Source organism: Canis aureus, chromosome 33 (genome assembly GCF_053574225.1).
Source record: "Canis aureus isolate CA01 chromosome 33, VMU_Caureus_v.1.0, whole genome shotgun sequence".
Classification (NCBI taxonomy): domain Eukaryota; kingdom Metazoa; phylum Chordata; class Mammalia; order Carnivora; family Canidae; genus Canis; species Canis aureus.
Genome location: NC_135643.1, coordinates 4579041 through 4590496, shown reverse-complemented (window position 1 = coordinate 4590496; position 11456 = coordinate 4579041).

Sequence of the window (11456 nt, the reverse complement as noted above, 5' to 3'; positions counted from 1 at the left end):
GGAATAGCTTGTAGCTTTTAGCAAAGTGGTGATTGCAAGTATTTTGTCATATTTCTTCAGACATTTATTTCATTTTCACTTCTACATTTTTAGTCTGTACTATTAACTTTCTTAGTAAGCCACAGAAAAAGACTTAAAAACACTATTTTTTTCTATGTTTCCCTATGGAATTAGCTTTCAGTTTAAATCCTAGCATATAGTAATGTATGAAGAATGTCAATGCACTTTATTTCCTACAAGATACTCTTGTAAGAAAAATTACTGGTTGAAAGAGATGATACACTTCTTAAGTCTGCATCAGGGAAAAGAGAAATTATTTGTTTGATCTCATGAGTTTGGTATTGTGTTGTGATAGCATCTAACAGGAATGCAGTTTAAAATTCTATGTGAAGTCCCTCTGTTTGGACTGTCAATTCAGGGTGGAAAACCATTTTGTTAGAAGTGTCAAGAATATGATGAGTGGTGAAGATATCAACTGTGTTAGCTTATTTTTTTTGACTGCCACATGATTCTTCTTGTACTATATCATGTATGAACAAAAAAGGCATTAATTCAAAGACTAGAAATTCAATGAGTTTTAAACTAATCACCTCAAGGTGCAATGAATTTATCAGCAATATCTTTTACATATTGATGTCTGTGCATACTCGGCTCCCTTGGTTTATATTCAGTATTTGTGCCACAGAAAGGAAATTAATGAATGCCTTTAAAATGCAAATTTGTCAAGGTCAGATTTTCAAAAACAGAAGCTTGTTGGTGTACCATGCGCTGCATTTTATTTCTCTTTAGCTAGTTGGTTGGATTATCAATCAAAATGTTGACTATAATTGTTTAAAAATTAATTTATAAAAGCCATTTTCAGCCTTTCCTTTGTCTGATATGAGAGAGGAGATAGGATAGATTGGTATCTACAATACAGATTTTGCACTCTGTGGAACCGAGGTATCCTAAAGAACCTGAAAGCAGGAATTTTGCAGTGAATCTTGCTTCCTTGAGGACTCTATAAAAGAGGTGTTATGCTTCTTGTGGAGGACACCTTTTGAAGTATCTTCCTAGCACGCCATCACTAGGAAGCGTCTTCTTACCACCAGGGATGGTGCCCTGTCTGCCATGTTACATGTTCATGGTTGGGTACATGTTCATGCCTCTGAACTTGAGCTGTATACCTGATCCAAACAACATCAATACAGCAAAATCTTCTTGCTTGAGAATTGGAGATTGGGACCTGGACTTTCCAGTTTAGACTATAGTCCCATCCATAAGTGCCACATTTTATAACCTAACAGTGTTTCCTTCTGTCTTTACCTGGTTCACTTTGGTATCTGTTACTATAATCAAATTTCTTTCTTTCTAGGGATGACCTTCATGGATTGAATTCAAGACTGGCTTAGAAATGGCAGGCTTTCTATTTACTGCCAAGGCAGCCTGGGATCCTGTTCCAGCCATGTGTCCTTTCCTCTGAGCCTTCTCATCCAGTTCATGCATAGCTGCTCAGTCTCCCAACTTTTTCCCAGGCACATCTTACCTATGGACCACAACTCTGTCTCTGAAGCACAGAAATTCTCTTACCTTTCCACTCTTAAGAGAGTTATTCTTCTGATTTTGCTGTTAAATTCACAGTTTTGAATGAATCTAGGCTGTAGTATTTCATTGAAGACAAGGTAGAAAGCAAGAAAATAATACTAAATTTTATCTATTTTGAAAATAGTTTTAAAGCTCTTGGCTCTTCAGTGTCTTTCCTCTCTAACTAGTCTTGCCACAGCAACCTGAGCATTCTTCCAAAAGCATGGCTCTGTCCAAACCTCTCGGATGTTTAGAATTATTATGTTTCATTTTTCTGCACAAAGAGTATGTACACTAAAATGTTTTTTTTAAAATCTAAGGTAGAGGTTGGCAACCTATTTTATTAAAGGCCAGAGAGTAAATACTTTAAGCTTCTGGGCCTTATGGTTTCTGTCTCTACTATTGTAGCACAAAAGTAGCCACAGACAGTGAGTAAACAAATAGGCCTGGCTAGGTCCAATAAAACTTTATTTAGGGGAGCCTGGGTGACTTTGTTGGTAGAGCATCCAATTCTTGATCTCAGGGTCATGAGTTCAAGTCCCACATTGGGTGTGGAGCCTACTTAAAAAAGAAAAACAAAAAAACCCTTTTATTTCTAAAAACAGATGGTGGGCAGGATTGACTTAAGTACTCTACATATTAGACTTTATCCTATTTTGTCTGCTTTGCTTTCTCTTCTATCCTGTCATGGACTCAGTACTCAACTGAAAGTAAGTTCCTATGTCCTTCAGGTTCTCTGTACATTCATTATTCTATTCTTCTGTTCCCTTGGATGGGAGCTGGGGTAGGGCACAAGGAAAGTATCATTTCTCCAAGGACATTTCCTATACAAAATGCCTTTACATCAACTTTAAGATAACATGTAATCATACTCTCTGTTAAGAGTATGATGACAATATTCCGGAGAAAGAATAATAAAATGAATGATTAAATGCAATACTAATACTATGAAACAAGTAATAACTTGAGACAGATAAAGAAGGTAGTCAAAAAGTTGTGCTTATTTTTAAAAATATGCTTGCTTTTCTACTCATTTCAATAATTGATGCCATCCTTCTACCACCCTCCGTCCTCAGATAGAAGCAGGTTATGCCTTTTCTTCCTATAGTTTTCTTCCCTTCATCTGTGTTAATCTTAAAAGTATTACCCATCTTTCAATATGTAATTTAAATATCCTTTCCTTTATTAATTCTGATCTCTCCAGCTAAGAGTGATTTCTCATTCTTTGGAATTCCAATTACAATCTATCACATCATTTTAATCTTGGTGTTATGGTTATTTTCAATGTAAGACAGACATTAGGATTTGAAACTGGTGGCCAAGTATTCTTGAGATGTCTTTGGTGCAAAAAGATGGTTTTATTAAAGCACAGGACAGGACCCATGGGCAGAAAGAGCTGTACTGGGGTCAGGAGGAGTGGCTGATTATATATGTTCAAGTTGGGAGAGGGTTAGGGATAGTGTAAATCTCTAAGGACTTTTGGAAGCAAGGTTTCCAGGACTTTGAAGGGGCTAGCTATCGTTGGGAAAAGGTCATGTGTTATTGTCTAATAAAACCTTGGTTGTGAGACATTTCAGATATGTATTGGTGGGTTATATGTGTGGGGGATGATTGCCAACATGTATCTTGGGCATAGGGGGTTAGAGATAAAGGAAGTTTCTAAAATAATTTTTATATGTGAAAGTAGACTTATAGGATCCTGGGGGTCAGGCTAAGATTGCCTTCTGCATTCAACAAAGCATTAACACCAAGAGAGCAGAGTTTTTAGAGGAAGGTCACTCAGCCTGTTTCAAGGACTTGTCAGTGGGCTGCAGGTAGTAAGGAAATTTAATAATTTTTCTTCTGCCTTTGTTTCCCACATTGATTAAGTATTAAGTATTAAATACTAAGGTATTTAAGTACCTTAGTTCAATAATTAGAAGATACATCTGGAATATCTCTCTTAATAGGCTCTGGGTATCCCAAGGATCAGTGCTTTACAGAGAGTAGGCATTAAATATTTGATCAATAAATTTTAAAAATTTGTTAAAATGGATTTCTTCATTTGACGCTCCCTACGTGATGAAGAAGTATTAACTCTGTTTAAAGATCAGGGTCAAAAGCAAACCTCTGGTTTAGTTACCTTTAAAAAATATCCTCAAACACTTAACAGTCCAGTGTTATTGAACTTAAGTTGGTATTTTTGCTAGCCAAATTTGCTGCATATGAAACCCATTGGCCATTTGGGGATTGACAACTTTCCTACTGCTCCTTTCAAAGAACTTCCCAAGAAAACTGGGATAGATAATCTATGTGCCATATGTGCTGTTAAAATAAAGTTGGATATGCTCTAATCAAGCGGTTTCCATGAGAAACACAAGGACTCAAAACTATGAAAAATCTTTTTAATTGTAGTACTTATGGTAGGCACTCCAAATAGCAAAATTACATTTCAAACTTTTTTATCTAAAAAAATAGTTTATACCAAAGCTTAAATATCTTGGAGCAGAAACACTATGGCTGTTTAAATGTTATATAAAAAAGTTTGAAACAAGCAAAAAAAAAAAAAGTTTTCTTTTTCATGTTGCCTACAAAATCTTTAAATTAGTGCTTAGCTTAAAAGAGCCTTTGAGAATTTTTTTTTCGCTTTATGAAAATGATGGAGGCAAAGGTATAGAGTGTCTCTCTCCCACGATGGGTTGAAGGCAAGAAACAAGGACAGACACACTTGAATTCTCTCAGCTGCGTGGATTAGTTAAGAACCTTGCCATTTAGACATTTTCCTTAGGTATAAGTACCAGGATCATCCTGTCCCTTTTATTTGTTTTATTTGTTTGTTTATAAGGTGATAGGTATGGAAGGTGATAGATATGGAAGAATGAAGATTGAATGCTGTTAATTTTTAATGCACCCAGCATCAAAAGCTAGCTGGTTGAAAACCAGAAATGTTGATCAAAAAGACAATGTTGATAGAAGCATCTTAAAAACTATAAATTGCTTTCCACATTTGCTCCTATTGTTATTTCCCAAGTTCATTATTATTATAACACATGATAAAATGACTATTAAAAAGATGATTTAGGGGATCCATGGGTGGCTCAGCTGTTTGGCGCCTGCCTTCGGATCCTAGGTTCTGGGATCGAGTCCCATGTCGGCTCCCTGCATGGAGCCTGCTTCTCTCTCTGATATGTCTCTGCCTCTCTTTCTGTGTCTCTCATGAATAAATAAATAAAATCTTTTTTTTAAAAAAAGATAATTTAAACTCTTCTAAGTTATTCTCTATTGTAACCTCTTAAAAGTAGGTGCACACATGTGACTTGTTTGTTTAAAGTAATCTGGGAGCGGATTGAAAGATTACTTATGTCCTTGCAATTTTAATCATTCTTAGCTGTAACTTGTTTCGTCTCCCTTCTGAGTTGTCTGTTTCTATCTACAGTCACTCCTGTTCTTTGAATTTGTTTTTTAAAATTCCTAGTTGTGTGTCCATAATAAGTAGCTAAAAAGATTTGTAGTTGTCTTGCAAGATTTTCAGAGAAGTAGACTGGGTCTTCTTTTTTTAAAATCTAATTTCTTTTTTTCTTCCAGTCTGAGTTTACCAAGGAGAGGAATAGTATCAAATAAGGGCAATGGATAATTTAAAAATTCACAATTTCTTGTCTCTTTTCTTCCATTTATAACCCTTTATTGCAATTTTAAGTGCCAGCAAAATGACTAATTTAAGGTTCATAGAGATTACAGAATGTTAAAAACCGTAGACGTCTTTGGAAACAGAATCTGCTGTGGCTACTTTAAATGAAAGGGACTTCTTAAGGAGTAGAAGTAGCTCATAGAGTCATTTGGATTGTTGCAGAAGGAGAGTGGAGGCCAAACATTCAGGAGCAACTCCTCAAGAACACTCCAGCACTGGGCTGTAAGGAGCTGCTGGCCTGCTCTGCGGAGGTCAGGGAGGAGGTGAGCTGGAAACCACATAATGAGCCCCAGAGGCTGCCTCCTGCACACGGCTTCTGTCATGACCTCCTGCACACAGTGGCCCCAGCAAAACCGACACTCCATGTCCTGCCTCTCTCCTCAGGTAACTCGATTCTTTTTTTTTTTTTATAATAAATTTATTTTTTATTGGTGTTCAATTTGCCAACATACAGCATAACACCCAGTGCTCATCCCATCAAGTGCCCCCCTCAGTGCCCGTCACCCAGTCACCCCCACCCCCCGCCCACCTCCCCTTCCACCACCCCTACTTCGTTTCCCAGAGTTAGGAGTCTTTACGTTCTGTCTCCCTTTCTGATATTTCCCACACATTTCTTCTCCCTTCCCTTCTATTCCCTTTCACTATTATTTATATTCCCCAAATGAATGAGAACATATAATGTTTGTCCTTCTCCGACTGACTTACTTCACTCAGCATAATACCCTCCAGTTCCATCCACGTTGAAGCAAATGTGGGTATTTGTCGTTTCTAATGGCTGAGGAATATTCCATTGTATACATAAACCACATCCATCGAAAGATGAATGGATAAAGAAGGTAACTCGATTCTGATTCAAAGTCTGGCACTAGCGTAGGTGGGTAGATTCTGCCTAGAGGGCAGTTTGGGAAATGCCCATTTTCAGCTTTTTCTAGCCTGCAGAAGGACATGATAGAGCAGAGTTACATCAGTGCTAGGTGAGTGCATTCACGGGGTTTTCTGTTTCAGGCAACTTTTATCTTCTGTTTTCTTTGATTCTTACCTCTCCCCCAGCAGGGATGCTGATAAACAGCAAAATGACTAGTACTTGACATTTGGACTATGAATCAAGTTGTGTCACAATGCCTCAAGGACCTACTAGAATAAATATTTTCCCGTTTCCTTCTTGGTAACTTCCTTATGTGATGGTGAAAGATGTACCTTCCATTTTCTATATTCACTTAATTTGTCGATCCTTTTGTATGTAATCACTTTCTTATCACCATTGCTCCTTTCTCTCCAACACTAATTCCTTCATCCTGTAGGAGTTCCGACATTGTCATCACTCTACACCCCACACTCAGACTCTGACACTCTGAACCTGGCTGCTGCATTGCCTGGGCACTTCTTATACCCATATGGGCTCTGACATCCCATGGGTAGGGTGATCCTTGCAAAAAAGTCCTCCATATGATTACTTGGGTTTCATATTTCCTGCCAGGCTACTCCCTGTTCTGAAACTCTCCTTACTCTGCTTGGGTTCAGCCCCACACAAGGCTGGCACCCTTGTGCAGAATTCCTCTTTACACTGCTGGTTCTTATACCCTGCACTTTGCTGCCAGCTGCCCTCTTGCCCCACTCATGCTCCAACATTCTGGACAGCTTGTCTTCCAGGGTAGACTCTCATCTCTCCCTGTTCATGCTTTGACATCCTGCACTGGGGTGACAAGGTGCATAGAAGTCCACGCTTAACTCCAGCTACTCCACAATGAGCATCCCACCCTGTACAGAAGTTCTTCTCCCTTCGAGTATGCTCAGAAACCACACTGGTCTGTGCCACCTCTATTCACACACATGCATACACACCCTGATAACCTCTTCCCCTGGGCCATTCTTTAACTCCTCAGGTTCAATCACTACCCTCACCCTTCTTGGGTGCCAGTACCCCTTGCCAGGCAGACCCTCCCTGCACCAGAGGGATACTCCTCAATCTGCTTGGTCTCTGACACCCTGCTCTGGACTACTAGAGCTCCTGTCCACTCTGACACCATTTGTTTGCACCCATCTAATGGCTTTTGGCCTGAATTGATCTGTAAGGGAATGGAAAGGAAGAGAAAGAAGTGGAATTTGATACCTGGAACACAGTGTCAGAGAAATGGGGGTACAAATGAGGTAAGACTCAAGGTAGAGTTGTGTATGTGAGGACACAGGGACTATAATGATTTCCCTGGAGCACGGAATATGTGGGGGTCTTGTCAGAGGTGAGGATCTAGAGCTAATCTGTGCTGCTATGGTCGAGGGCCTTCAATCATTAGGAAATGATTTTTCATTGGCAGTTGTTAGGTAAGTGACTAATGTGATTATCTTTTCACTTCGAAAATAAATCACATTGAAGCAGGTTGGTGTGAGAAGACGGAAGACTCCTAGAATAATTCCTTTGAGCGTTGTTGAGGGAACTGACCTGGAGGGAGAAGGGAGGCAGCTATGTGACTTTCATTCCAGGACACCAGTCTGAGCCTGACTTAGTTTGTGAAGGTCTGACAATGCACATGAGATAAGACTTTTTATCAACCAGGCTGCCAGGTATCCTGGCTTTTTGTGGGTGTTCTGGCTGCTGTGGCTGGAACACCTAGATTCCTCCTTCAGGATTGAGGCACTCAATCCCCACAGCTGGGAGCTTGACTGCTGACAGCTCCCAGCAGAGTGCCTTCTTTTGATCGCCCTAAACCAAAGGAAGCTGCTTTGCCCAAGAGTATGCTTCCTCTGTAGGGGCAGCCCAAATTTAATGACTGGTCTGTGAGGGGACACAAAAATCACCGGCCCCTTTCCCTCACTCAATTCAGGACGACTGTAAAAGACCATCCACGCCCCAGAGCTACTACTGGGGTTGGCTGAGCCTTCCTTTGCAATTGTGTCAGGGTTCAATTTTCCCTCTGACCATTCCTGTCTGCTTCCCTCAGCCTTCAAAGTTTTGCTTCTGAGAGAGCATGCTCCAAGATAGCACCTGCATGCAAATCTCAAGAGTGTCAGATCTGTTTCTGGGAAACTGAATTTAAAACACATTTAATCCCAAATGCAGATCCTGTTGTCATGCATAGAGATGGTAAATTAGTAGTAACCCCACCTTCCAAAAGCATTTCCTCCACTCTCAGGAACTAGTTCAGGTACTGGAGAAGTCTACTGTAATGACTGTATTCAGTACAAGTTAAACAAGCTTTGTCACATACAGCTATGAAGATTTATTTTCTTCCTCTGAATCACTGTAGATATCATATAATGAATCACTCCACATGTAATGTGAATATGAATCACTTCCAGGATGGCACTTAACTTCCAGGAGAGTCATATTTGTCATTGTGGATGTCATACAAAGATATTTACTGGAAACAATATAGGTTTTGTGATTTTTTTAACACATAAAGGATACGTTTATTTTATTTTTCTATGTTTATTGTTGTTGCTTATTTGTCCCTTCTGTTAGTTGTGAGGGTGGGAGGAGATGGAAATAACTTGGTGATAAGGTATTGGAAAGGTGAACTCCTGAGAGCAGGGAATAAGATTTGTGCTTAGAACATCAATAGATACATGTAGGAACCAATAAACATTAGTTAAATGAGAGTCAGTAAAATAAAAATAAAATAAATAAATAAATAAATAAATAAATAAATAAATAAATAAATAAAATAAGTAAGTAAGTAAATAAATAAATAAATAAATAAATAAATAAATAAATAAAATCTAACATGAATCCCATAGGAGCTCTGCAGGTAAAAGAAGTAGACAATGATAGTGAACACTTTTAATTGTCAGGTGTCAATCTCAAGCAATTCTAACTGCATGAAACTGAGTTTAAAATGTTTTGGATTTATTAGCATTTTTGTGTAACTGTGATAAATTCTAATATTGAATTAGAAGTTTGGTTTGGTACAAAGAGTAATTTTCAGAGAATAGAGGCTTGCATGGATTGTGAAGCAAAATACTTCAGCAGAAGTCCAGATAATTTGATAAAAGCAAATCATTTTAGATTTGTTTATCTAGATAATTCACTCTAACCTCTTTCTCTCTGCTTAGACATCTGCATTCCCTATCTCATTCTTGATTTAAAATGGAAAGTTCCAACATGTCTACCGAGGTGCAAAAGTTGAAACCTTACCTGGCTAGTGTACAGCTGACATAATGGCCAAGGCCTCTCACCTGAGAGAGGGGAACAGAAAGGGTTGTCAATACCCCTCCTTCTTCATGCCTTGGTGAAACTCCCAAACCTGCCCTTGCTTTCACTGTCTCTCACTATTGCTTGGGAATAGGGTGACCAACAGCCTCCTTTACCATGGATCATCCCAGGGACTGCTCTAGTTTTAGCATTGAAAGCCCTATCTCCCTGGACACCCCTCAGTCTGGGGCAAATCTGGACAGTTGGTTGCCTCCATAATTAATGACCTTCCCTAATTTTTATTAGATAAAAGAGATTTGATTAATTATTTATCTCTGCAAGGTGAGGCCACTTCCCTACTTTATTGTAGATCTTACATGAGCAAATGAGTAAAATTTCCAGAAGTGGGCTCAATTAATTACCCAGACAAACAAATACACAAAAGAATGTGATATGCTTTAGTATGTCAATCACCTTTACTAATCTTGTAGTCAGGACAGAAGAACTGAGTAGGGAGACATGAGGAGGGCCTGGGAATTTTGAAGAACAAGTTTTGGTGTAGTTTAGGCCTAGGATATGATAGGTTCTTGGATCAGAAGATGAGCGGGCAATGAATCAAGCAGCTATGGGAGGCAGGAATGCAAACTGGTGCAAGTCACTTGCGAAAGCAATAGAGAAGTACCTTAAAAAGTTAAAAATAGAGCTATCCTACAACCCAGCAATTGTACTGTTAGGTATTTACCCAAAAGATACAAAATACTGATTCGAAGGGGCACATCCACTCTGGTGTTTATAGTAGCATTATCAACAATAGCCAAATTACGGAAAGGGCCCAAATGTCCATCTCTTAACTATAGAGAACTAACTGGGGGTTGATGGAGGGACGTGGGGGGGATGGGCTAAATGGGTGGTGGGTATTAAGGAGGGTACTTGCTGTGATGAGCACTGGATGTTATATGTATGTGATGAATCACTAAATTCTACTCCTGAAACCGATATGACCCTACATATGAACTCACTAGAATTTAAATAAATGCTGAAACAACAACAACAAAAAGGGGAAAAGAAAGCCACTAAATGTGGGGATTAAAATAATTTGTCATGAGGATAGAGTATACAGTAAGCATCCTGCCTCCTATTTCTTCATCTTCTGTCCCCTTTTAAATCTAGTTGTTATTACTTTCTGGCAGATTTCCCCCCCAGATTATATTCAGTCATGTTATTAATTGCCAAGTGTATATTATATCTTTGATTCTGTCTGGATTCAAAGTAAAGCTGAAAATGGAGATCAGTTTTAACCAACAGTAAATAATAAAAGCCTTGACAATAAACTTTAACAAGCTGTTGATAAGTTGGCTGAAGGTATGAGCCTGTTTAAGCTTTGTTGTGGAAAGGCAACGAGATGAGTGTATCCACAGTTGGACCCCAAGGTGAGCTAAGAGATGGTAGCACAGCTCCAGAGAACTGATGGCTACAGAGGAATCAAAATTTCAGAATCTCTAGAAAAGATGAAGCCAAAGGGGACAGAATTAGGATGCTTTGAATCCAGTCATCCCTTTCCTTAGACTTTCTCCTAGAGCTCAATTATTCAGAAGTAATGGAGGGTTTATGTTTGTTCCTAACAAAAGTGTAAGTTATCTTCCATTCAGTCAGCCAGCCACTTGTCCCATCAGTACCCTCTCCATCCCATCAGATAAGAAACGGATGGTACGGGAATTTCTATCTCCAAGTGGCCGATATTTCCAGACTGGGGGTCTGTCTGAGTTTATTAAAGCTTTCATCCATTCATATTCTTCAGTTTAGCTGCTACAGGGGTGGTGGTCTAAGGTACCATTTTATTGTGCCCCTGATACTGTAATAGCTTCCTGCCTGGTCTCCTTGCTTTTATTCTTGCTGCCTCCAAATCCACGGTGTCATATCAGCTAGAAAGATCTTTGAAAAGCAAAGATCGTAATACTTTATCCTCTATCTCACCTCCGGGTTAAAATCCTCTTAATGGGCTCCTATCACACTTAATATAAAATATCTGAATTGTTTGTCACAATCAACAAAGCACCACTATGATCTGGTCCCTGCCTTCCTTTCTTACTTCATCTTACC